Source organism: Augochlora pura, chromosome 3, assembly GCF_028453695.1.
Source record: "Augochlora pura isolate Apur16 chromosome 3, APUR_v2.2.1, whole genome shotgun sequence".
NCBI lineage: Eukaryota > Metazoa > Arthropoda > Insecta > Hymenoptera > Halictidae > Augochlora > Augochlora pura.
The window spans coordinates 12,508,390-12,535,088 of record NC_135774.1 but is presented as its reverse complement, the minus strand read 5'-3'; the positions used below and the strand labels follow the sequence as shown (position 1 = coordinate 12,535,088).

The 26,699-nt window shown below is 44.9% G+C and overlaps 2 protein-coding genes across 18 annotated transcripts in view; one reads left to right on the top strand and one right to left on the bottom strand.

Annotated features, from left to right (window-relative positions):
* LOC144478758 (protein abrupt) overlaps positions 1–19,015 on the bottom strand; it is a 102,200-nt gene extending 83,185 nt beyond the window's left edge. For 2 of the 10 annotated variants that reach the window (XM_078196969.1, XM_078196970.1), the window contains exon 1: positions 18,424–19,013. The gene's annotated coding sequence lies outside the window, so the exon portion shown is untranslated. Of the gene's footprint in view, positions 1–18,104 lie in introns of all 10 variants that reach the window. The other 8 variants (XM_078196975.1, XM_078196974.1, XM_078196966.1 and 5 more) reach the window with 7 other exon arrangements.
* A 3,514-nt stretch (positions 19,016–22,529) lies between these two features.
* The window catches only part of Ca-beta (Calcium channel protein beta subunit), a 149,558-nt gene continuing 145,388 nt past the window's right edge, over positions 22,530–26,699 (top strand). For 4 of the 8 annotated variants that reach the window (XR_013493769.1, XM_078177484.1, XM_078177482.1 and 1 more), the window contains exon 1: positions 22,531–22,778. The gene's annotated coding sequence lies outside the window, so the exon portion shown is untranslated. Of the gene's footprint in view, positions 22,779–23,434; positions 23,509–25,088; positions 25,319–26,699 lie in introns of those variants that run through there. The other 4 variants (XM_078177483.1, XM_078177479.1, XM_078177480.1 and 1 more) reach the window with 4 other exon arrangements.

The following is a 26,699-nucleotide window of genomic DNA, read 5'->3' as shown; positions in this document are numbered from 1 at the left end:
GCACAAAAAGACCTCTGCGCATTGTCGTTGAAGTATGCAGCTCCCGCCGGTGGAAAAAATCGTCGAAGAGTGGTACCGACTGGTCGACGGGATGGGAGTGAACGTTCCCGTAAAAACGGTCGATTTTTTCCGGCGACTTTATCGCGACGCGTAATCGATGGTACATGGGCGGTGGAATGAAGCTTGGTGGTATGCGAGCGACGATAGAGATAGAGAGAAGGGCGAGAGAGAGAGAGAGAGAGAGAGAGAGAGAGAGAGAAATCCGATCGGCGGGTCGCGCTGCAGAAAGAGAAAAAGCCGGTGATGCAGCACAATGCTCTACCGCGTACGTAAATAACACCGAGTGCTGTTATCTGGTCGGCTCACTGCAATATGGAACGCGTTATCTTGCAGTCGGCTGCAGAATATTGCGTTTTTATCGCGAAACCGCTGGATCCGCGCGGCGGGACACCGGCCGGCGCGAGGGGCGAGGCGAAGGGTGGGGGCCCGCAGATACGGGAGATCGGGATTAAGATCGATTACGCGTCGCGTCGACAGCATCTACGACACGATTTTTCATCGTGCCCCGACGATGCGCGAGCAGCGATACGATTCAAAGACGAAAATCCGCAATTCACTTCTTTCTTGTTTCTCTCTTGCAACGAAAATCCGCGTCTACTCCGTTATTATTGTTCACCGTTGCGTGTATGTTTGCCAGATTTATATCTGTCCGTCGACGGAAGGTGAAGCCAGACGAATCGTTCTCCGACCGACCGATAGCGAGCAGAAACAATTAATAAATTTCCTCGGGATCCCGTTCGCGCGCAAATAACGCGCGCTAATGGATAGATAATTTGCCTTTATCGAAGGTAATTAAGATCCCCCTTCGCGCAGCGCCGCGATCCATCGACCGTGATCCGTGATATTCAATTGTGTCTCTGTGTGCGTGCCGATTCCCTGTTCGAAACATTTGCCTCGCGGAGAATAAAACGAAGCAATAAGAATCGTTTATCGTCGACGCTCGACACGGGATTCTGCGAGCTAGGAATACTGTGCCGTGGAAACGGGAGCAATGTGGCCACGCCCACTCGGAGCGTCGAGAATCAGGTAAAAATGGACGCAAATAAAATTGCGTACTTTTGTAGCATCGATTGCTAAATATCTAAAGAATACGAAGTCTGAAGATTTATGAAGCACTGAATTGTCTATGGGGAAAGAAACAGATGAAAGCCACACCCACTCGGAGCATTCTGTAGCAATTAAAAATGGATATAAAGAATATTATACTCTTTTGTAGCCTTCACAACTAATTTTTCAAGAATATAAATTCATAAAAGACGTGATACCAAATTTCCTTATGAAACACTAATTTGATTACATGGAAACCGAGAGCAACAAAGCTACGCCCACTCAGGACACCATTAAACAGTCCGTGCATCGAAAATATCGTGGACGCGCGAGTTTAACCATTCCGAGAGCTCCACGTAGCACCGCAGAGCGTTCTCATGGCCACAAAATCCGTTGAACAATCGATGTTCTCGTTGATCGATGGCGTCGCGCGGCTATTTGTCGCGGTAATTACAGTGTTCAAGGTGAAGTGACTGGCCGATTTCGTCGGTTGGGCAAGCCGGTGGCGACGCTCGACGCGTAATCACGGCACCGGGAGAGCCTCGGTGTCCCAGGAAATCCCCCCCACTCCCGTTCGAAAAATTTTATTAACCGCCGCGGCGTCCGGCTCCGTAAATTATCCCGGCCGCCTAAAACGCAATTAAACGGGCCGGCTGTCGTCGGCCGCGACGCGATTCGCCGCGGTGGATCCAGGCCGAGGCGATCCGATATCCACCGTGTAATCTCCTCGTAAAACGTAATCGCCCGTGATTATTAAGCAGGCGGCGACGCGATTTTTCCGTAACGACGACGCGACAGCCGCCGAAGAAAACAGTCCGTCCGTCCGTCCGCCACGCTTGGTTGGAGAGACCCCCGGCTCGACGTTGACAATAATATTGCGCAAATTAAGTACCGTACACATTATCGAGGCAGTATAGATACCTGCGACTTTCCAGAAGATAATAAAAACGCCACGGTTAATAGCCACGGAGAGGGGGGGGGGAGACCAGGTTTCACGATTAACGGAAGAGGATAATATTATTTTATAACGACGCAGTAAAAGCCGCGTGGCGATACGAATTATTTGTGCTCCATTTCGGTGTGCGGCGGTCTCGTTAAACTTTTTCTAGAATCACAATTTTACATCCTCGCCCGATAGCGGGACCTAGTTTTCAGATTTTATAGCGAATCCTACTCAATAAAATAAAGCGCGGCGAAAAGAAAAGTTTTGACACGACCGCGCCGTGGGTTTAATGGTTCTCTTCTGTTAGATGGGGGGAGGGGGGCCGTTAACGCGGTAATAAGTTTCTATAAAATCCTCGCGTTGATTGGACCTAGGGAACACGAATTCGCGGGAATAACGCGCGCGCGCGCGTTCGAGTCTGAACAAGCGCCGACACGCCTCGTAGAATCCACGTATTACCGGTCTAGGATAATGGGAGGGGCTGGACACTTGTTACGATCGTCAGAAAAAAGCCGATGCTCGAGGAGAAACTTGCGATGATCGGGTCTTTATAAAATAATTTGTGAAATGAACCACGAGATTAGAAGCTTTATTAAGCAATCGGTATTACGGTATCAATTTGTGAATTTAAACATTTGATATTTCATTGCAAATTTCGCATTTATTGCAAGGATAAGAAATAGTGGAGCCATTACTAGAATTAAAGGGCAATGTTGAATTATCTTCACTAGATTCAAGTTATTAACAGAAGAGATACATTTTTTCCTCTTTCGTATAATTGTAGAACATTTTTATTTCACAGAAAGATCCGCAGTCTGGTTGATATAAAAATGGAAAAGGTCTGAACAAATACAATCTGGTCATTCTTATATAGCAATAGAAATTAATCACTATTAAGGGTAGTTTCAGTTTCAAAGCACAACTGCATAGCCACAGCTAATCCTGAAGCTCCGTATTTCATATACGCATAAGAATAACTACAAATTTTCAAACACTCTAGAATCGCAAAAATTGAATCTACTAAAAATCGTAATAAGCGAGAAACAACTATAAAACCCCTGTGTCCGGCAATACGAGCCGACAATCTTCATTTTCCCGCAGAAAAACAAATATACGAAGAATGGTGTCACCCGCATGCGTCCGCGCGGCGGCGTCGGCGAATGATTAAAAGAATCCAGGCGTGCTCGAACGAAGAACGCCGGCCATATTGTGGAGGGACGGGTTCACGGACCGCGCGCGGGTTTAAAATGTTCGGGATGCCGATGCGATGGGACGTTTCCGGTCGGTGTGTGCCCGGCTCGGCTAATTGTTATCGACGGAAGATTAAATTTAATCAAATCCACATCAATTTAATTGAATTAAATCCGGTGGGGTTTACCGCAGCCTGCATGACTAATGCAGGGTTAAATCCGTTCGGCGTCGCGCCGAGTCCCCGAAAAACATTAACGCGCGCGCGGCCGTGCATTTAGGCGAGGAAGCGGCGTTTGGTCGACGCGTCGGATTCGCCGGGCAACAACAGGTCGTTACATTTGCGGATAGAAAATATCGAGGGCCGGAGACCCGTTGCTACTCGCGGGCACGATAAATCGGCGCGTTCGCGGGCAGCGGCCATAACGACTCCGGGACAAGGGGATAACGCGTCGCGATATTAGCGCGCGAGCAGGAAATGCCGGAGCGCGTGCCCGCCATATCGATACGCCGCGCCGCGCAAAACGAGATACCAGGCCTCGGATAGATCAAGACGAGCCGAGATTGGATACGTAGCTGGAATGCCGCGAATTCGAGGTGTGGCCGTTTAAAGCCCCCTTCTGTCCACCCTCCTCTCTCTCTCTCTCTCTCTCTCTCTCTCTCTCTCTCTCTCTCTCTCACTCTCTATCTCTCCGTCTCTCTCTTCAGACGGCTACTCCTGAAGGATACTTCCTCCTCCATCATCCACTTACTACCGCGAGGTTATTATACCGCTACATGACGATGACATTCCCCGATGTCTCCATTACCGTTGCCGTTCGATCGGTTCATTGTTCGATCGCAGATCTGCGGAGATTATGACAACTATTTGGAGCAACGGAAGAAGTATCAGGGATTTTTAAAGGTTACGGGACTTTTTACCAAGCATCTATGCGGTCAGTTCATTACCGAGATCTTGAAGTAGGTTTATCTGAAATTTCAATGGAGGATATCGACATTCGTAAGAACCGTGGCTGATAATGTGAAAAACGGTGGAGCTATGGCGGGTATTTGGAGCAGCGGAACGCCGAGCCAGATTATCGCATTTACGGAAATATTTTTAAATGTTACGACACTTTTTATGAAATATCGTCGCAGTCTGTTTGCAGTGTTTATCGTCGGGCGGTTTTATCGAACAGTTCGTTTAGAAATGTTCATTGAAGAATTCGTAAAATTATGACGATATGATTATGATCTTGACGGTATTTTTGTAAATATTACTGAAATTTTTATGAGGTATTGGAGTAACATTTTCTAAAGATTTGTTAAAAAATAATATTTCCAAGTACAATGATCTATACGGCACAGAATTAGTGGAACTATAGCAATTATTTTAACCTAGAGTCTGCATTTATTTTTAAATATTATAAGACTTTTCAGAAAACATCTCTGTGCTGCGAAATGCATGTGACAAAGACGCATTCCCCAAAATTTCGTAAAGAAATGCGAACGTTCGTAAATAAGTGTTGCCCGTTCGTACCCAGCTCGAAGCCATCTTTATGCGAGACACCCTAATCAATCTTGCTCAAAGAAAATCAGGAAGTCACGGTTTCCCTGGCAGAATAACAGGCTCGAACACATAGGGAAGGCTCGCACGCTGAATCTTTGTCGCGAGATTAACACATAATCCTCCATAAATCATGCATTATCAACGTTAGAGAATATAAATCCCAAGGCCGGCTAATTCCATCGCGACTGTACAAAGGATCGGCCAGGCATTCCGAGCCAGAAAGGAAGCCCAAACATTCGAATGCATTCGCCAGAGGGAAAGATAGAATTTTCTTCTTCGCTGTGAGAACGGTCAGATTCCAAAATAAACTGTAAGGACTGTGATAGCTCTCTCGATTCATTTGATTCTAACCGGGCTGCCAGAGGGAAATCAGCTTCGCTCTGTGTTCTTAGAGAACTCGGATAAATCTAAATCCAATGGGAAATTTATAACGAAGAAAAATTTACTGTTTAGTTCTAATGAAAATTTTAGAACGTTGATTTGTAAATATTTAAGCAATTACTAAAAATGCAACAATGCTCTTAATGTATTTTACTGAACTGTAAAGATGAAGCATTTTTCTAGATTTATTTAAGACAATTCTAAAATTGCAGCATTTTTCTAAATTTATTTAACAGAATACTGAAGGTGAAGCTTTTTTCTAAATTTATTTAACAGAGTTCTAAAGGTGCAGCATTTTTCTTGATTTATTTAAGAAAATTCTGAAGTTGCAGCATTTCTCTAAATGTATATAAACGAACTTCAAAGGTGCAATATTTCTCTCAATTCATGTGACAAAATTGCAAAGATGTAACACTTCTCTCAATCTACATCATCCAACCCCAAAGTCTAATATTTCTCTCACTTTATTTATAGTAGACTCTAGCTGAATTGGCACGGGAAAATCAAATTTTCACTGCAATGTTAGAGACACTGAAACGCAAGATTGTCTGCATATAGTGAAATGCAACAGTTCGCTGAATTTACATAAAATTCATTCTAACTCTTTCTAGTCAACGCTGGTTGACATCACCATAAACACTGCTTATGAATAAACACTGCTAATAAATAAAGTAGATGCTAATAAATCGTTCGAGCAAGAAAATGACGCATTGCAATGTGAACTACGGTTTCAAAGAATGGATCTGTCGGCTTGTACGCTATCGGCCTCAAGTAAATTGCAAGGGACGTGTTCGTGGGTGAACGAGGACGTGGGTTCACGGCACCTCGTTGCGTTTCGGTCAAAGTCCACGCCGGTGAAAGTTTTTACCGAGAACCTGAGAGTGAAAACGGATTTCCACGTGGTGGGTGTGTGCCGCGGCGAGTGCAGTTTGCGGGCGCACGTGTTCCACGCGAGGAAAAATCCCATAATGTGTGGGCTCGTATTACTCCCGAGTCCTTTTCACCGACCGTTCGAGTGCGCGCGTTACGAATGGTCGGAACGGAACGCGCAGGCCACCGGGAAAATATATACCCGGACTGAAGATGACCGGCTATATACTCGTATTCTCGAGTTACGGCCGGGAACGAGAGGGGGGGGGGGGGGGGAGAGAGCAAGGAAGAAGAAAAAGAAAAAGAAGAACAAGAAGGAACGTAAGCATTTCCACGGAGAGAGAAGAAGAGAGAAGGAGAGAGATTAGAGAGAGGGAACGGTAATGAAAATGTGCAGCTCCCTGAGCATTCCGTTTCTGCCCGAAAATAAACACCCTCTAGTCGAGAGACCCTTCTTAGAAACCGTACCAAAATTCGTCTTCCTTCGCCCCGTCGAAATCCCCGGATTCTAAAAATTCGCACGAATCTCGGACGAATAAAGAGAATGCGTCGAGGTCGTTGCGAAGGTCGCAACCTTTGTGCAACGTTTATGCATCCTCTGAAATGCACTTGCTCCAGGTAGCGTGCAGTTTCTTGATGCAACAGTGCGACGAGCTATTTCTACTTTTTTGGTAGTTTTATTTTTGCTACAGAAGTGGATCAAGCAATTTTAATTTGTTGGTATGCGAGTGGCTGTTTCTGATGCAAGAATGCAGAGAATAGTTTCTACTTTTTCAGTAAATGAATGTGACAAGCTATTTTGATGTTATCGTACAGGAATGGAGGAAGCAATTTCTATGTTTTCGTATAAGAATATGACAAGCTAGTTTTATTTTTTAATATGAAGACGAGACTACAAATATCTGTATTTTAAATAATATAAGAATAATATATAATAATATAATAATATAAAAATAAGTATAGTATAATACAAGAATAATCCAAGTAATTTCTATATTTTAGTACCAGAATAATGCAACCAATTTCTATATTTTAGTATCAGAGTAAAGTAAGCAATTTCTATTATATCTTAGTACCAGAAATAAAGCAAGCAATTTCGATATTTTAGTACCAGAAATAAAGCGAGCAATTTCTATTATATCTTAGTACCAGAATAAAGCAAGCGGTTTCTATTTCTTGTCTAAAGAACGTGACAAGCAATTTTTACTTCCTCGTTACAAATACAAAGTACAGAACTTTCATAGTTTTGGAACAAAAATGAGGGAGCAATTTCTGCTTGTTTGCGCGCGAGCTTTTTATCTTCGTATCATCGTATCATTACAGAAAGAAAATAACAGGGCATTCGTGCTGAACAGTACTTTCGATTTGGATGGATGTGAATTTAATTGTGCGAAGTGAGAAGCCACACAGGCATTCATTAGGCGAAACCGTTAATAGCGGCGATGCTAAGAACCGTAACACTTACGAAACAGCGTGGCTCGTCGTTTGCAATATGCAAATCGAATAAACATCGTGAAAGCAGGAAGAGCGTCATCGAAGGTAATGAAAAACGTGCGTTATTGATGACGAGGATGTTTAATCGCCGATATACTTGTTGTCCACCGGTTGAGTCACAAAAACAATAACCGTGAACGTAATCTCATTATTTAACACAGTGGAGTATCAATTATCCGAAACAAGAATGACGCGATTGGTACAATAATAAAATAGTTACATATTAGTCGGACATTTATGTCATTCTTGGATATTATACTTCATACTCTGATATAATTAAAATGTTCATATTATTTTTAGTTACATAGCACTGGATCAAATCCTTTTGTATAATAGATAATAAATGTTAGAATAATAAAATAAATACGTAAATAAAAAAAATTTATGTAAAATAGATATTATTGGAATATTTATGTTATTATAAGTTACGTAGATACTACCTCCAATGCTCACCAATTTTTACAACAATAATCGCTCTATTCACACGCGAAACGTTTCTAGTCATTGCTCCGCCATACTTCGCGCCACGAGTTTGAAAAATAGCTAAAGCCCGATCGAAAAAATTCCGTCGAAAGACCTGCTCCGAAAAACAGCTTTGTCTCTCAAGAGCCGAGAGTCTCTAGAATCTGACGGACGGAGCAAAGAGCAGGAAGTCCAAAGCCGTCCTTTCGATTGTATCGTTGCACGGCCTGTTGCATCCCGCACTTTTTAACCTAAGCTCGCATAGTTCGCGAGTACACTACCGTTGGCGTACTGACGGGTCTACCTGGGTCCGGGCCGAAGCAAATCTTGGGTCCATTAATAATATCGCCGGCGCAATTATCGGGGCCAGCTGCACGGTATCCCGGAGGGGATCAACCGGGGCCTCTCCGCAGGTACGAAGAAAACGCTAGGAACCCAACCCTGGTTTCTCCGGCGAGCGTTTTCTAGTCGCAGGTACGTAGCTAGCACCACGAGCACCCTTAATCTCCGTTATCTCGTTGCGGTTCGCCGCTCGGCCGTCGAAAAACAATCGGCGTGGGTTGAGGGGGCGATTTACAACGACGAGGCTCGAGAAATTACGACGACCGCGTCGCTTCGTCGAATTTTAGCCGGTGTGCCCCGAAAAATGTATTCCCGACTGCAAAACAGAATAAACGAGTCGCCCCGTGACGGTCGGGTAATAAATTGTAAAACTTTATAACCGTCCGTCGATTATTGCTTTCCATTTTCTAGTAATTATCTTTTTACGGCTGCTACTCGATACCGCGCCGGATTACGATACGCGTTTATTAGTCTCCGGCTCCTGGTGCCTTGTGTTCATCGCTCTTTCTGTAAGCTGTGCACAGGGTGGCCCGTAAGACGCGACGCAATCGGAGCGGGAAATGCGGTAGGAACACCGGAAATACCGAGAGCCTTTATCTTGTCGAGTGTATAGTGTTTTATGGGAATAATAAGCTTGAAGTGATTTAAACTTCGTACTATTTTTGTTATCGTATATACTCGAATAAAGAAGTTTATCTAAACATTTCTTGTATAAACATTTTCATAATAAATGCGTTTTTAAAGAAAGTAAAAGACCAGTTATTTTGAGAAGAACGCAGTGTAGAATGCATATAATATACATTCTAGCAACGAATGGTCGAGATTTCACAGTAAATTATTTACTACTCTTGACAATAAACTTTTTAATTCAACTAACAGTTTAAGTAATGAGTTGTCTATAGCAACTGTGCAAATATTCGACTTTGAAAATGTGTTTACAGAGAACCAGTAACAATATGCGAATAGACTTCCTCAAGATACATAAATGCATCCTTCGGGTAAAAGAACGTTGCATCTCGTTATTTATTTATCGCGAAACGATCGCGGTAACCAGTTCGGGACCGATCAACTTCCAAAAATCGGGGGACTTTGGCAGAAAAACGGCCAGCAGGAGTATCGAGCGCGCGACGGGTTTTTCTGTAATCGACAGGATGCATCGGCGCAAGATTTATGCGCTCCTCGCACCCGTCGCCGGGTGGGGGGAGGGGAGGGATGCACCCTGCAACGATTCCCACGGCACGACAGCCCGACGAAGTCCGCGTGCAAGCCCGACAATTGACCGTCTCCCAGTGACGAATGTATGTACATCATTTCGTGGCCGCAATCTCGTGCCCGTCAATTCATTAATTAATCGGTGGACAGGCCGCCGCCGCTCGGCTCGGCTCGGCTCGGCACCGCGTGGCCCCCGCCGCCAATTACCGGCACATTGTCGCGCATAAATCATTAGCGAACGTGACGCTTCCATAATTCGGTTAATTTGCACTGTTTTTGCAACGCGACCCGCCTCCCCCTCTACTCCGCCGCCGCCACCACCACCTCCGCGCCACGGTGTTTCCTTTATCTTGACGGACGATCTGCTATAGGACGCGCGAGCGCGCGCGCGAAGGTACGTGTGCACGCTGTCTGTCAGCTGTCGCTCGTGTAAAAATAAAACGATCGCACGTAATAAAAGAGTATCGGGGCCCGTGGACGGAGAGGCGAGAATAAAATAGGGCTCTCGTGGTCGACGCTGGAAAATAAAACTTCTCGACTGTGACGGAAAGCGACGGTGTTGCTGGTTTGCAGGGTTGATGGCTATTCTGCGAAATATTTTCTTTGTGTCGAATGTTTATATCGTGCTCGAGTACTGATGGTATATTTAAATATTAATACTACGTTTAAATAGTAATATTATACTTAAATGTCAATACAATTCTTAAATATTAATATTATATTTAAATATTAATATTATACTTAAATGTCAATATAACACTTAAATATTAATATTATATTTAAATATTAATAGTATACTCAAATGTCAATATAATACTTAAATATTATCATTACACTTAAATGTCAATACAATACTTAAATATTATCGTTAGTGGCTTTGCTCTAAGGCTGTTTATTTGTTCCAGTGCTTTAAAAGGAATCTCTTTTTATCAAGAAACTAGCAAACACAGATTATTTGTACAGCTTCCCCCAAGCTTCGTATTTAAAATTACAGTCATTTGTGGAAATGAGAGAAAACAAAAAAGAATTATTCTCTTGAGAAGAAAACACAGTTATAATTAAGCTGAATACAAGAAATTTCTCATTAAATGAAATAACGAATTCAAGAAGAAGCTCGTTGACCCTAATAGAAAAACAGGAACTGCCCTTTAACTCCCAACTGACAAACCTTTTACATAAAAGCATAATCGAGTTACGATTAAAATAATTTGCAATTTTGTTTCATTCTTCCCGAGGATTCTTTTCTTAATTGGATAAAATCGTGCTGTTTAAAAATCCGAGCGGACTATAAAGTTGCAACGAGGGTGAATTTTAACGAGAAATCCACATTAGCTGCAATTACATTACACAATTTCCCACATCGCACGGATATAAATGCAGGCGCAATATCTGGGACAATAGACGAACGAGACAGACTACAATTGAACGGGAGAAAGAGCCATTATATTTGCGCTAGAATCGGCGCACCGGTCGAGAGACTGCTCTGACGTTCGAACCCGAATGCCGTCGATCGCTATCGCTCGCCGATCGTGGGAACGATAAAAAATTCTCAAGATAGCCGGATTAACGGTGTTTACGCATTAACGAAATTGTCGAAGGGACACCGGCGATTTCTTTCGAGATTCCCGATTACGATCCGCGCGGTGTTAAATTCGCGCAGGTCGGCGCGTCATTCCGCCCGGCGCGTGACTCTTTTGTTTCAGCCGCGACTCGATAACAATAGGATTACGGGGCCCGGGGAATTAGAAGATCGATAGCCGCGCCGCGATAACGGCGCATTTGAAAACAGCCGGAGCTGTTTTTTGTTGATACGTCGCGGGATCCGATGGATCGCGACGCGCGAATCAGTGAACGTCGCCCGATCGCTATAATTAGCCGGCGAGAAAACCTTTCTCCGCACGGTTTTCGTGCGCGTAACGCCGGTTGCAGACTGTCTGCGACAGTTTAACCCCCGTGTCAACAGCCGGTGGATCCGCGTTCAATCTGTCACCCGAAATTTCCGAGTAGACTTCCAGCAGACTGTTGACATGCAACCATCGGTTCTTTACGGTCCCGAACAATTGTAAATTACTTTGCGTTTATGGCGAACGCGGCAGCGTGTCTTTGCTCGATGTCTGTCGGCCTTCCGCCGAGCACCGAAAAATCTCTCGTCGGAAATTTCGAGCATTGACGCACGGATTAAAGCGAAAAGCTTTCCGGGAACCGCCGGTGCTTAGTACCGGAGGTAACGCTAAGCAGAAAATCGCGGACGATAAACGCAGATACCGACCGCACGTAAAACCTGATAAAACGTTGAATGACGACGTAAAATTGAGAGCAGCATATCATTTCGTAGATAAAACGTCAGTGACTCGGGTGAACATGAACGGAGCCTTATTGAAAAATAATAAACGTAATGGAGGGATTAAGGCATGCTGATAAGAGCACACACGCGAGATGACTATTTGCCATCCGACCACTTAATTTTTCCACGGCCATCGATTCTGAGTCACTGCGCACGATGACACCGTTTACCAGAAATTTTACTGATAATTCCAACCTGTCGGCGGTTTTATTTTGTCGCAATATCTGCGGTTTGTTCTATTATAAGGTGACAATGGTTTACCATTTATTGAGAAGAGAAGTACAAAACGTGATTCGAAAATATTTCGAAAATATTAAATGTTATATTAACATTATATGGATATATAGCATAATAGTATATTATTATTGCACATAATAGTAATATAATAATATAGAATATTCTATAAAGATTTCTTTAAGGATTTTAGCTTGCTATAATAAAAACCACCCCTACGATATTACAAAGTGCAAAAATTCGTCAACAATTTGCCAGCCTATTTTTCACTAACCACTACTGATATTTCAAAATTGCAAATGTTATACGTATAAAATATTGTAATATGTATATTACGCAAAATTGTACGTTGGAAATGTTTCATGAAAAGATATTGTTCTTTTCGGAAAAATAGTACCCGAAAATACTCCGTAGCAATTGTTGCGGTTCGTTGCTCGGAGCTGACAGAAGTTTCGCAGTGATCTAATAAATCGGCTGGAAAGATAGGAGGGCCGTGCGTGCGTAAACGCGGCCATGCGACCGTTCCCGAACGCTCGTGACTATCAGCTTATCGAGATGCGTGTGAGTCAGTCATTAATAAAAGGGTCGCTCACGGTGAAAAGCGTGGAGACGTGGGGGGGCTTTGCTGCTGCTGCTCGTATCGATCAAATAACCATAGGCCGCCATGTGGAAAGAGGGATTTTCGTTCCTAGCCGGGGACTCTCCGCGTTAATCATTCCGGCCGAATCGTCGGATTTCGAGAACATGGCGGACCCCGTGAAACTGGTTTATCTTCTGTCAATACACTTACACACTGAGCCACTTAGCCGAATAGCCGACGACCAGCTTTTTTAAATAATTTTGGCGGCTCGACGCGCCGCGAGATATTATTCGGACAAATTTATCGAGCAATGAAAATAAATTTTATTCTATAAAATTTACAATAGAAACACGAAATGGGTGTAAATAATATAATTTGAACAAGGCTCTCGTGGCAGGAATGTAACATAAAGCCAAGCAGATAATGCGTTCTTTTAACATACTTTATCGTTTCAGTTAGCACCGATAGGGTTAATAGAAGCTGACGCATGCATTGTCGGTTTTTAGCGTGCGCAGATCAAATCAATTATTCGTAAGGCGCTCAATCTTGCGGCTCGATAAACCAGAAAATTGTTCCATCTGTTTAGAAAGCGAGTTCCCAGCGTGCAGTATTCAGAGATAAATGCCGAAGAAAGTTGCCGCTCCGGACAATAATTTGACACTGGAACGAGGAGGTTGGGTTTACTTAATTATACCTAGATTTCTCTTATGATTAAACTACGGACTTTATCCATTTACGACATAATTGGATCATTGTAATTTGAAATAGAAGAAAAATCACAGGCACGTTTAAATATCTTCGTGTCGTGATTAATAATCTATTAGAATGACGTAGAGACAGAATGAACAATGCAGGCGATTTTTATTTAAAATATTCACAATTTAATTACGCTATACATTTGAATAAAGATGTTTATCTATAAATTATTCATAGAAACATTTTTCTATTATCAAACATTCTAAAGGAAAATTGAATGAATTTAGCAATGAAGCTAAGACAGATTTGAACAATAACCTATCTGAAATCTTATTAGTCACGGTAAAAGTTAATCAAAAGTCGGCGCAGACATATTTGTTCTTGTTACACGTCAAACAGCAAATGCAATACGACTTTCACAGAGACACCGGGATCATTTAATTCACGCGCCTCATTTCTCCCGATTTTTTTTGTTCCGTTTGCGAGTTGTCTAGACGTGCAAACAAATATGCACGGATCCCGCTAGCATGTATTACTCCGCGAGATAATGCACGTGCGTACATTTGTTACGTGTCCGACACATCGTGCTCTCTCTCGCGTCCAGGAAGTCTCGTATCGAGTTTATCAAAAACGGAACGGAAAGTCTGTGGGATGATAGAGAGCTACAACACGGAGCCGTGGAATTTCGAAGCGATTAAAACAAAGATCGGTCAAGCGCAATTTCTACACAACGCTTGAAACGACGCTTGGACCGAACGAACCCCTTTGCACAACAGTTTAATTCTATTGCCTCCAAAAAAGACGTTGTCATCGAGCTATTCGAAACGGCATGGAAACCTTTCGCAGAGAATAAACCGCGCAGCGGTCACAAAATTTCGCGCGGATCTTTTGAGAATTTCGTGGCTGGAGGAATTGTTCGTTACGACACCCTGTATAATCGTTAGGCGAACGAATGCGAGACTCGGGGAAATTTTATGCACCGTGAACGTTCCGACCTGCGGGTCCCTCCTCGGTTTTACACATTGTTGCGGAGAGTCAGATCGAGAAAGGAACGGTCCTCGAAGGTACGGGCTGCGTTTTAGGCGGACTTTCGAGCCGCGTGTGCGTGGCCTCCACGTGCGTGTACACACACAGCTAGGGCAGCTACGTGTGCGTGCTGTGCACAGCCCGATTTATTGATCACACGCGTCGCACGCAACGTGGATACGTCCGTGCGTGCGTGTCGCAACGAACTTTAACAAATTCCGTCTACGATCCGGAGTGACATGTGCATACAGTCGGCCCGGCATTAGCATAAAGTCGGGAGGGAGATCGAATTCGGCGGCGAGAGCCGACCGTGCGGACGATTTTTCCTGATTAAACGCGTCTTGCGTCGTATCACGCGTCACTGATTAAGCTTCACGGAATGCGTCGAAGTGACGCGGGGGCCGAATTTTACGATTGTTAAAACTTTCGAGATTCACTTGGAGGGAATTTATTCGGTAAGCTTGTTTCCCTTAGACGTATATGTTTGTTACTTTTAGCATTTAACTCTTCCGTTTTCATTTTTATACATTTTACATAAAGAGATACTTATATAAATATGAAGCTCGCTTTGAGTTTTTTAACTATACTGTGTAATATTTAATGGTACTATTTAGAAGTCTATTAAATAAAGAATAAAAATTATAAAGATGCAAGGGTGTCAAATTTCTTTCGAAATATCTTTTTTACACAACGTGTTGTTTACAATAAAAATAGAGGCGACAGCTAAATTGTCAAATATTGAAAATCAACCCAAAAAGTTCACTAAGTTCTAAGCAATTTTATCAATAGGAAAGTGTCTTCCTGGCAAAAATTTATTGGTTTTAATGTATTACAAAGAAAAGGAATCTCGAAGATTAGTCAATATGTCTCCACGTTATCTGAACATTAATTAATCTACAGCGACGAAAAATATTTCCTTGAGGGTTAAAGAATATTTTCAAGAAACAAACTAGCGTCGACAAAAATACAATAACCTTCCGATGCAATAAAATTGATGTCAAAATGCATCGTTTCAAGCTCGTAGCAGAAGAATAGTAAATCCATCGCGAAGAGAAATAAATACGCGCGTATAATCAGCTCATTAGGAGAAAATTGCATTAGTTGTTGGCGTGCGTATACCGCGAGCCGCTCGCCACGCGGAAGTTAATTACGAAAAACGCAGCGTTCTGCAAACAAGCCCGGCGTTGAAAACCACCGAAACGTACGTAACTAATCGCTGAAAGCGAGATTTCATTGAGCTGGTAGAGTCTCGGCGTAGCGCAGATTAATGGAGGACATTTTCGAGCCGTTTCAAGAATTCCCGGTAAAGCAATGTTTTCATAGAACTGAGAGAGAGAGAGAGAGAGAGCCATGAATTGCCTGATAAATTAATGAATCGTGACCATGAGGATCGGGTCTTCGTGTTGGAAGAAATTAACTGCGGCGAGAAGGAGACCGGGGTATACCCGTGTGTACACGGGATCCGTCTCAATTACCATGCTTCTTTTTCGAGCGGTGCTCGATTAATCGGCGAGCATCGATTAACACGAGCGCGGCACGGGTAAGTAGCATCCGGTCGCCGGCCGTCTAATCACGGCGGAGATAATTGGGAAACGAGTCGTCGGTGATACGGAGGCCTGGGAAACGGTTCGATTTCGGCGCCGACAAAAACCGAAAGCCCGGATAATTTGATCGTTCGTGCGACGGTGCCGACGCCGGAGTCAATAGACGCGCGTATTCTTGGATCTTTTTCGAACTGCGAGCTCTAAGAGCTGATTCAATGGTACGCGTCCGTGAAGCACTCGGATCGGCGCGAGAAGAAATCTAAGGCCGTCGTAAAACCACGAGAAACATGAATCGTATCATGTCGCGACTGCCGGGCTGCTCTCGGTTAGATGTGTGCGACCCTTCCGCTTGCTCTTTTCGATCGAAATCATGGACGCTGATTGCGGGTGTCGTCGGAGACCTCGCTAAGCGGAACCAAGCTGATACACATTTGCATTGAAAAATTCGCGGAACAACGAAGTCGTTTATGTAACACGATCATTGCCACATAACTAAAATAGACTGTAGTAACAGTTGCTTTTACTTTCTTGCGTTCTAAAATTTTTTTAAATATTTCGTTCGATTAAATGGGGAACAATGAATCTCAAAAAACAAGAAATTAGTGTCACATGTTTGAGGCATGATTTTCGAATGGCTACAATGTACAGATGGGAACTTAATAAATTGCTCGATGCCAATAACTATTTTAATCGCCTGTAAACAAGTCGTTTCCAGGAAGATCATATGATAATTTTGTTTGGAATTATCATGCGGGAAAAAATTGTTTAGTTCTTTTAGCGTAGCGCAATAACCGAGAATCCTACTAACTGGCTTTTGGTAGATAAAACGTTATCTATTATTTTGCATAAGTTTTCAATTATTCTCAGAAAACGTTCGCTAAAGAGTTTTGTTAGTTAACTCGATAAGTAAGTGGTATCAGCTGTGCAATTGTCAGAAGTATTCAATCTTAACCACAGTGCTAATAAAGCAACGTCTACTTGTATTTTAATACTTATGAATACGTATTTTAATAATCATAAATACGTATTTCAATAATTATAAATACGTATTTTAATAATTATAAAGAGTATAATTATTGAAGAGTATAAAAATATGTCAATACGCAAACTCGATACGTGACTTCTGCATCAAAGTCTTGAATTATTTGTTCGTTCCGGAACGTGTCCGCCAAATAAATAATATATTTATCCTAAATTGAAATGGTCGAAAGCATCGTGTCTCTCCGTCCTGTGCTTCGAGAGCCGAATGTGTGTTTCCGTTTACGCGGACAACGTGCAACACAGATGTTTATCGTCCTTAAAAACAGTTTTCCACGTTTCGAGACTGGTTATAATCATGACGGACACATACAATGGAGTGCACAGTGAATCATAAATCAGCTAAACCGCGAAGCAGAACGATTACGAGCAGACCGCGGATTCTGCGTATTTATGAGCAAAAATGAGTAACCAACACAACAGAAAACGATGCTGCGAATGGATTTCAATTGCACACACATAACCGACCGAATCGAAACAAGCGTGGCGATCGCCGGTGAATCCCCGAAAAATCTTTTGTTTCGTACGAAATCGTGTTTACGGTAAAGCGAGAGAGCACCGTTGTTTTCCGAGAGACGACGATCGCGCGACGACAGTTTCTGGTGCGCAAATTGCGCAACGGTTATGCTTCGGTACGATGATTTTTGGCGAAAGTGACGGCGAAAACGGTGGCGGCCGACGATGATCGTCGATTGTCCGGGGATTGGTAACCAGCGGCAGCGGCGACGGCGCGGCGGTGCGTAATTTCTATAAAAGTTAACGCACAGAGCCGTGAACGGGCACGACGGCGTAGTTAACTACGTGGGCCGCGGTCGATCGTGCAATTAACTTTAACGAACGGCGGCCTTGCGATTAAACTTAATTAGTATCGCGGTAGTAACTCGTTAATAATCAGAGCCGTGTAACGGCGGCGGTTACGCGCTCTCCCGGGTGGTGCACGTGCACGCACGTGCGACAGGGAAAGAAGAGAGGCCGGCGCCGGATCGGCGTCGATTTTCGGGCATGCAGTTTTCCGCGCGCGGATGTCGCGTTCTTTCGTTCCGTGTGTATGTATATAGCGTGTGTGTTTGTGTGTTTTTGTCGTGTATATTTACGTGACGGACGGGTACGGTGGACCAGGACGACGATGCTGCGGAGGTACGATGATCGGCGGCCGATGATTTATCGGGAACCAGCACACAATCACCAAAATCAAGAGCGTCGAGGATCAATGGATCGGGCAACGACCGATTCAACGCAAGATTCACGAATACTTTTCAAATCACTGGGTCGAGTCCGCGGCGGCACATTCCCGGTGGCTGCCGCGCCATGAACGGTTAATTTCCCTGGTCACAAGTATCACCAAGGGGTGGACGACGACGATGACGACGGTGGTATCATCGGTGGTCGTTTCGGTTTCTCCTCGTCACTTACGTTTACAACACGATATTCTACCATTGAGGAGAACTGGCAGCGGCGAGAAAACAGAGAACGTCCGTGGCTGTTGCGTAGCGAACCGGCACTGACTCTGAATGTACGACCGACTGACTGAATGGTTGGCTGGCAGACAGGCAGACAGGCAGGCAGGCGTAGACGCGCGCGGATCGGTGCGGATGCGCGAGGCGAGGCGAGGCGAGGCAGGGCGAGAAGACCGCACCGCGCGTTCACCCTTCTGGCAGCGAACTTTTTTTCTCTCCGTTTCTCGGCGTGCTCCCTCACACTCTGTGTCCTGGATGCCACCGCCGATCGGGCTTCCGGTTTCCGCGTGCTTATCAGACCAGCTGCCGGAGATAAACAATGGGCACGGACGACGCGACGCGACCAGACGTGGTTTTCGATCCAATACGATGCGACTTTTGAAGCGACGCGCGGCGCAGCGAGGAGATCGAGACACGACAAAGGAGGTCGCCAGTAAACCGTGGCTCCGGCACCCGGGACCGTACCAACAGAGCGCTCTCGGTCGACGGTGAGCCTGACAGGCAAACGTAAAAACGTGCACTACCGTCTCTCTCTCCCGGCTGCGACGAGCGAGGCGGTGAGAAACATCGAGCACGAACCTGATTGCGGGGCGGCGCACCGAATTATGGGCCGCTATGCGCTTTCGGCGGCCTCTCGCTCCCTCTCCACCTTCTACTCTTCTCCTACTCTATCCTAACGCGATCCCGCTCGCGCCAACGCGTCGGCATCCCCCACCACCGTCCCCGGCATCCCCATCGACCGACGATTTCCCCTCCGTCCCTCGCCAGTGTCTCATCCCTACCATCGGCCGCTCCGCTACTAGAACGCCGGCAACCCTCCCCTCCAGCTGCCTAAGGCTAGTCGAGCAAGCCGAGCAGTAGCATTGCCCCTTGCGCCTAACTCTAAAGCACTCGCGAGAGCAACGTTGCCACCTTACGGCGTAGCTGCGGGGATGATGGACGTGCCGCGCCGCTGGCGCTGGCTTGCCAGCCGCCTCCGACTCGCCTCGCCTCGTCACGATACGCACGCAGACGCTGCCCGCCTCGCTCGGTACACGCGTCCCGATCATGCTACGAGACCCGCCTGCGATAGGAAGTTATGCGACGCCCGGCCAGGATTTACCGCAGCCGTGATCGATGGCGGCTTCCGCCGCCGGCAGGTGCCTCCGAAGATCTCTGTAAGGGCTGAGGACACCCTCCCCTCGAACCGATTCAGGCTGCTCTAGAAAATTTACGACTTTCTCTAGAGATCCTTTTATCTTTTATAGGACGTTGACTCGGCTTAAAGGAGGCTCGATTTTGTTTCGGTCGACGGGAATCGGCAGGGGTTGCAAAAGTCGTGTTCTGAATCTAGCCACCAGCTTGCAGCACCGCATAGCGCACTACGCGGCGCCCCCGGTTCTCTTAGTGTTTTTGTTGCCACTTGTTCCTGCGATCAATACCGTTCGATCGGCGTACGCTCCCAGGCATCTTTATCACCGGTGCGCCGGCTGCCGGCTGCCGCGTTATCACTGAAGGTCGGTAAGGAGAGCTCCGGGCGGCCAAGGGGCGTCGCGAGGAGGGTGGCCAGCCCCGCTAGAAAACTGCAGACTGTTCCACGGCTTTTCCGCTCTTCTTTCGTACCACTTCTTCCGCCCTCCGTCAGATGTCACGGGCGCCGCTCGCGCGTCAACCCCCGTGCACCCGGTCCAGACCCACACAGGGTGGCTCGAGTGTCGTCGGCAGCTTGAGAGTTGGCGCTGGGTAAACTGTGCTGCGGTACGAATTGTCCGTCCCTGAAAAGTCTCGACGCGTCCGTTTGCTTTTGTCTTTCGCATCGAAAGACCGTCTGACGAGCCATGGAAATGCGAGCGACTCCTCTTTTGCATCCGGAGAGCTGCGTTCACCTTTTTAGTGCTAAGCGTTGCTTCCTTAATGCGTTTCATAAATTACAGTTCCATCTTTTATTCCTTCTTGCTTTTGGATTTTATAATCATCAAGCTTTATCAGATTTTTGTAATCTCTTTCTGAAATTTTATCAAACTCCATAAAACAAATTATTTCACATATTTTGTAATATTTAAATAATAAAGTCACGCGTGTGTTTTTATATTGGTTGTAATTCGGCTTAAAGGGGTGACTCGCACCCCAAGATTTTCGAACGTGTGACGTATATTATAGTAATTCTTTGGGGGTAGGTTTCACCCCTTTATGTCGTATTACAGGGGATAGAAAAAAGCACGAATGGCTTAGTTTTTCGAGTACTACCACGTATATGAAAACAAAAAATATTTTACCTTATGAGAAGGTTAATAATGGGAACCAATCATCGAGTCCGCCAAATCTCGACGTTTTTTTATCGGTGTTCCCACCGGAGCGAAATTTCGCGGTGTTATTTAAGAGCGCGTGCACGGTCCGTTTACCTAATTGCATCGCGTCGGGTAATTAGACCAGGCAGCTCAGACTATGGTATTCAGTGTGAGCTGATATCGCGTAATTAAATGAAAAGCTCCGGTCTTAATGACTACTTCGCGGTAAACAGCTTAACGACGCACGCATATCGCCGCGTTTCGAAACTATGTGTAATGAATTCCGCGATAACGCCGCGCTCGGCGACAAACAAATCGATTTCGTACGTAACTCAATTCATCAGAATTGTTCTACGGCAACCCGGGAAATTACGCGAGCAATTACCAGCCCCGGGAATTTATGAATGCTCCGAAGCGCTGCTCCTAAACTCGAAGAATTTAATACCTTGAGAGCCAACATCGAGCTTCCGAGTGCGCCCCACAAGTCATCTCGCGAAAGCTTAACCCCGGCGCATCGCGAGCTGCTGTCGCAACAGATAAAACTACCGCAAGGACATCCCCTGACACTCGGGATCAACACTGCATCCCAAGGAGCCGAGTTTCGTAACGGGAAAGGGTCAAGAATCAATAAGACGACTTCTGCCGTTTCGGATAACATGTTATCCCGACTGCCGTTCTTCAATTTTTCATCATTTTGCGATAGGGAATTTTGTGTACCTGGTCCACACATGGATATAATTATGTGAGAATGTTTGACGTTAAAGCTTTTGCAATTTCATAGATAATAATTTATAAAGTTAATAGTAATCGGGGAACTATCGTCGGGGTGAAATGTGTTTTGAGGATCGATCGTCCACAACAGACGCTATTTTGGTTTTCCAAGCACTGAAAAATTTGTAAAACTGGTCCAGATATTGTAAAAACTATACTCGAAAGCCTCATAGTAAAAGCTTTCATAGTTTCGTAACAAAAAAATCTCAAAGTTAATTATAATCAGCGAGCTAATATTAGGGTGTATCGCGTCACTCGAAGGTTAATTGTGATTCCATACAGAACTTCGATTTTCCCTCCATCAAAAAAATTTGTAAACTTGGTCCAAACATGGTCAAAAAAGCACATGAAACTCTCATATTAAAAGCATTCAAATCTTCGCAGAAAAAAATTCTCAAACTCAACAATTCCGGACTACAAAATGCAGCACCTTCGCTTTAGAGCTCTCCTAAAAGTTCCAAGGGTTGATCATCGACAGTGACCACAAATTTGAATTTTCCTGGTTCAAAAAATTCGTGCACGTGGTCGAACGATTGTACCAAACGTGCGCAGAAGTCCGATGGCAAATCGTTTCGTACTTTCCAGCGAAAAAATTGCGAAAGTTGGGCTCATGCGCAGAGAGCAAGAACGCTGTGCTCTGGAATCATCTCGATTTTCTGCAACGCAAGGTCACATCTCGGCCGGGATCAGGGCTCAGTGGGAAAGATTGCAGCGAGTCGGAGGATCAATGGGACGGGTCCAGGCAGCGAGAGGAAACGAGCGGATCGGTCCGTGGCGTCGATTGAGAGAAAAACAATCGTTAGGCGGAAACGCAGCCACGTGTCTGGCAACCCTCACGCCAGTGGCGAGCGGCGCGTGTTGACGGTCCGCAGCGTAGCTCGCGTGCGCTGGCGCATGCGATCGATACCAAACACCGCCGGGGTTTTCTTGTCCCCGCGCGACGTCACGATACAAGAGCCGAGGGGAACCGATAGGGGACGAGGCCGGCCGAGACCGGCCGAGGTAGCGCGAGTCGCGCTAGCAGCAGCCGTCGACGCGAGCACGGCCCCAACCGTCACCGTCGTTTCGACGTCGTCGACACTTTCTAGCCGCGGATCGTCCACGCGGAAATCAGTATACGTCGCGAGCAAACCCGTCAGCCGCGCCATCAGCTCGGTATCCCGGTGATTATCGCGAGCCGCGCGCGCGAAAGTGAACCGTGGTGCTGTGATTCGTCTGTAGCTTCGAAAGGTCGTGCTACTCGAGGACACCGGATCCGCGAACGGAAATTCGAGTAAGTTTCCAAAAATGGTTCAGTCCTGGCCACCTCCATGTTCACCGTGGCGGAGCCAGCGAACGAACGATCCCTACGGACTGCGCCTTCGCGGCAGGACAGAAAGACCCTTCCCCGACGTGCTCCGATTCACGGAATCGAGATATCGTGACAGACTGCGAGACGCTGCCCTTACGATACCCGAGCGGCTCGGCCGATTCTCCGACTGGGTCTGACCATGAACGGCGCATTCTACTTGGTCAGCGAGCCGCTGGCCAGCGTACCCGATCAAGTGGACCGTGCTACCTGGTTCAACCTGCAGTTTATTCCATTCATTCCTGTCGTTTCATTCATTTTTTCACCGAGATGCTAACTCCGCCGTCTCGACCGTGTCTGACTACAGACCAGCCGCAACCCCTTTAGGTCGCAGCGCAGCTGAGCTCGGCCGGGCGCGACCCACAACCCTACATTCGCGGTCTGCGGCGTGACCTAACCTCAACTCACCCCACCTTGGGCGAGCTTCGTTGCCACCCTCTCTCCCCTCCGAGAGAGAGAGCGAGAGAGAGAGAGAGAGAGAGAGAGAGGAGGAGGAGAAAGAGAGAGAGAGATCGGAAACGAAGGCAGGACTTTACGCAACGGTTTATCATTTTGTCTAGTCCCGATTTCGCGCAGTTAGGCGATCGCCGGCGTCCAAAGTGTTCACCAGTGATAGCCTGCCTCTCTTTCGCTTTCCGTGCTTAGCTGCCTCAAGGTAACGGTGCGGGGCTGCCATAACTTTCGAATGGTCGGGTCTGACCTTGGCAGAGAGGAGCTCCGCGTATGTCACTATCAGCCGACGACGACAACTTCCAACGATAACGTTAATTAACGGCCATCGATCCGTCGGATCGGTTCGGACCTTTCCGTCGTTCGAACGATACCACCTCGGAGCACCGATCATTTTTCCGAGAATTTCGGGAATGTACGCGATACAGGCTATTTCGTTCGCGGAAGATACCGGCCGCGTCGGGGGGATACGTTTATTTTAGCTGGACGAGGTTTATATGCGCCCACGGAGTAACAATCTCTAGATTGTTTATTATTATTAACTGCCGCTATATTTAGAGACTGGTGGGAGCTATTCACGAGTACACTCCGTCGGACGGTTTTAAACGTTGCATCGCTGTCAGGGAAATTCTGACGGAGTGGTTGCGCAATTTTCTCCAGTCGTTTCGGTCGACGCGCGATTCCGCGGGGAGAGAAAAAGTTTCCCCAGGAACGGAAGGATTCATTTGTCAATGGAAGAAATGGGCCGGGCTCAATGTCCATTGACGAATTTCGTCCATTGATGAAGCTGTTGCGTAATTTGTGTTGATGTCGGCGCGGATTCTTGCTCAGACAAACTATTGTGATTAATTGGCTGCGGATTTTGTGCATCCGTGACGGAAATTATTAACTATACAAAACTGTGAGGACGTACGATGAGTTTAACTATAGTCTTCCACTATGTTATATTTATTAAAGTTATCGAAAGAAATGATTTATCTATATTTAATTCCTTCTTACTAGAATCGTCTTTGAAATTTGTTAGTTTCCACGAAGGTTCATGATCTAGTGATTAATAGACTAGGTACATTGTTTAACCAGTTAATAGTATAAAAAATAATTAACTGGTCAAATTGAGACAATTAATAAATATTATTAATAGAATTAAAAATTACAAAAGTGTGTCACAAAAGACAAATACAATTTTCAGAGAAAGTTCAATAACTGATCGCTTAATGTTACTATTACAAAATTCATTTGCTGAATTTTAAATGCCTAAGGTCCCCGATGTCTCGTGATAAAATAGATACAGATTAAACGCAACTATTTGACAAAATACAAAGACAAAACCAAATATGTCCCTTATGATCTCAACGACTGTATGTCTTATCTAAAAAAACAATTATAAATCGACGAGATAATGATTGACAAAGGACATGTCTTCGCGCTGCACAAAGATCCCGAAATTCCTCCGGAAACATCGGACTCGCCAAACAGAAGGAATCGGTTAATTATGTAAGGCCGAATTACGAATCTTTCCGCGCTGACATTTTTCGCTAATTGGACGTGGCTGTTTGAGCAATTCTGTGCGCGAGAGCGGCACGCAAACATAGTTTACCGAGTCGAAACGAAAGGAATGTAAACATGAAAGGACGCTAAGGAAACACCGACTAGAGGCGGCGGCGGGCCTCCGCTGCGACAATACGGGAGCACGTGACGGCCGTGTCAAAATTGCTTGGCTCACTAAAATTAAATTGAATTATCCGCCTCGGCGTCTGGTGACGGTGCAGAAATTGAATTTACATCTTACGTGGCTGCGGCAGTGTTACGCCGTGCAACCAAAGTCTGCCGGGGAATCTATAGGCTCGGCAAGCCTTGTGCATCGCACCGCTTTCATCGCGGACCCGGCGCCAGTCTCGTCGTGTGAGTGGGTACACGTTCCATGGGTGTTAGTCGTCGACGCGGTGCTCCAATTGTTTACCCATATCGAATTTAAACTGCGCTTGTCGCCCCGTTCGACGATCCTGTGATCCTTCGTACGTTGGTCAAACGAGTCTCCGTTACTTCGGCCTTGCACGAGCTTCGCGTTTCAAATCATTAAAAATCGTCAACTGCGTGGCAATTTTCACGTGTTCAAAGTACAAAATAAACAATTAATTATAAATACTTTAATCAAAGTGTAGGAGAATTTTTAGTGTAATTATTTTCGTGCAGTGAACAAGGGTTAAAATACTAATCCGAAGGAAGCGTATTTTTGAACTTCATAGCTGCATACGACATGTATAAATATCATAAAAAAATAACAATTTTAATAATATATATTTATAAATTTCGCAGGATGGTTCTAGAACCACTGTCAAAAATAACCACACTCACTATGATCGATAAAACCTCTAACAAAATTTATCTTCGAAATATATCGACTTAGCTAAGTGACTGATACGGAAATATATAATTTCATAAATAATTTCCTAGCTAGCACTTGTCATCGGTGATTATTTTCGAACCCCGTGCAAAGTAAATCGGTCGAAGCAGCGTTATAATCTCCGGCAGGGCTGCTTTTATTACACGAGCATTACGTAAATAGTGGTGCCTGAATATACGTGAATCGATACGTTCAAGTGTGATGTTGCAAACTGGTGTCTTCGTTTGGGACGACCGGGCGTTACAAAATCATGCGAACTGGGAAAACGCTCGTTAAAATTAGGGCTGTGCTTTCGCTAGTGCGTTGAGAAGATCATTTTGGATGGAACAGTGACGAACTACGGGACGAACAAACGCGGAAGTACCATACGTTAATAGACAAAATAACTGGCGTTCCAGTTTCTGCTTCCTAGTAAACTCGATTAAAACATTAAAATCAGAACGCGGGCGTGACCGAACTTCTCTGGAATCGTCGGAACATTGCTTTCGTTTCAGCCGAATTAGATTGTTTCTAATAAAGTCAGCGGATTGCTAGGATGATTTGTATTATTTAACATATAGAGGGTTTCTCGTAATTCTGGTTCGAATATCGAACAATAACGATTTCTCCAGAAATTGCAGTGAATAAGTTATAGAAACATCGTGCACTGTATTTGTGTGGATATAAAATATATTTGGATAATAGAAACGTTAAATAAAAGTGATTTCTATAACAAAATTTCCATTATAGAGTCGCGGAACAAATTGTTGTTATAACAACTGATGTGTCTTTAGTTTCCTTTCGGATATAATTCACTCTATAGAGTATGATTAATTAATTTAATTTTTTCTTGTTTTGAGGAATAAAAGAAATACAAAAATTTATCTTTATTGAATAGGACATATTAAATATTTTAATAAAAAATAAACGAGATAAAAAAGTACAAGAATTTGGCTAAATTTGACTAAAGCTGTTTACTAATTTTCTGTATTTTTGTATAAAATTAAGACGTA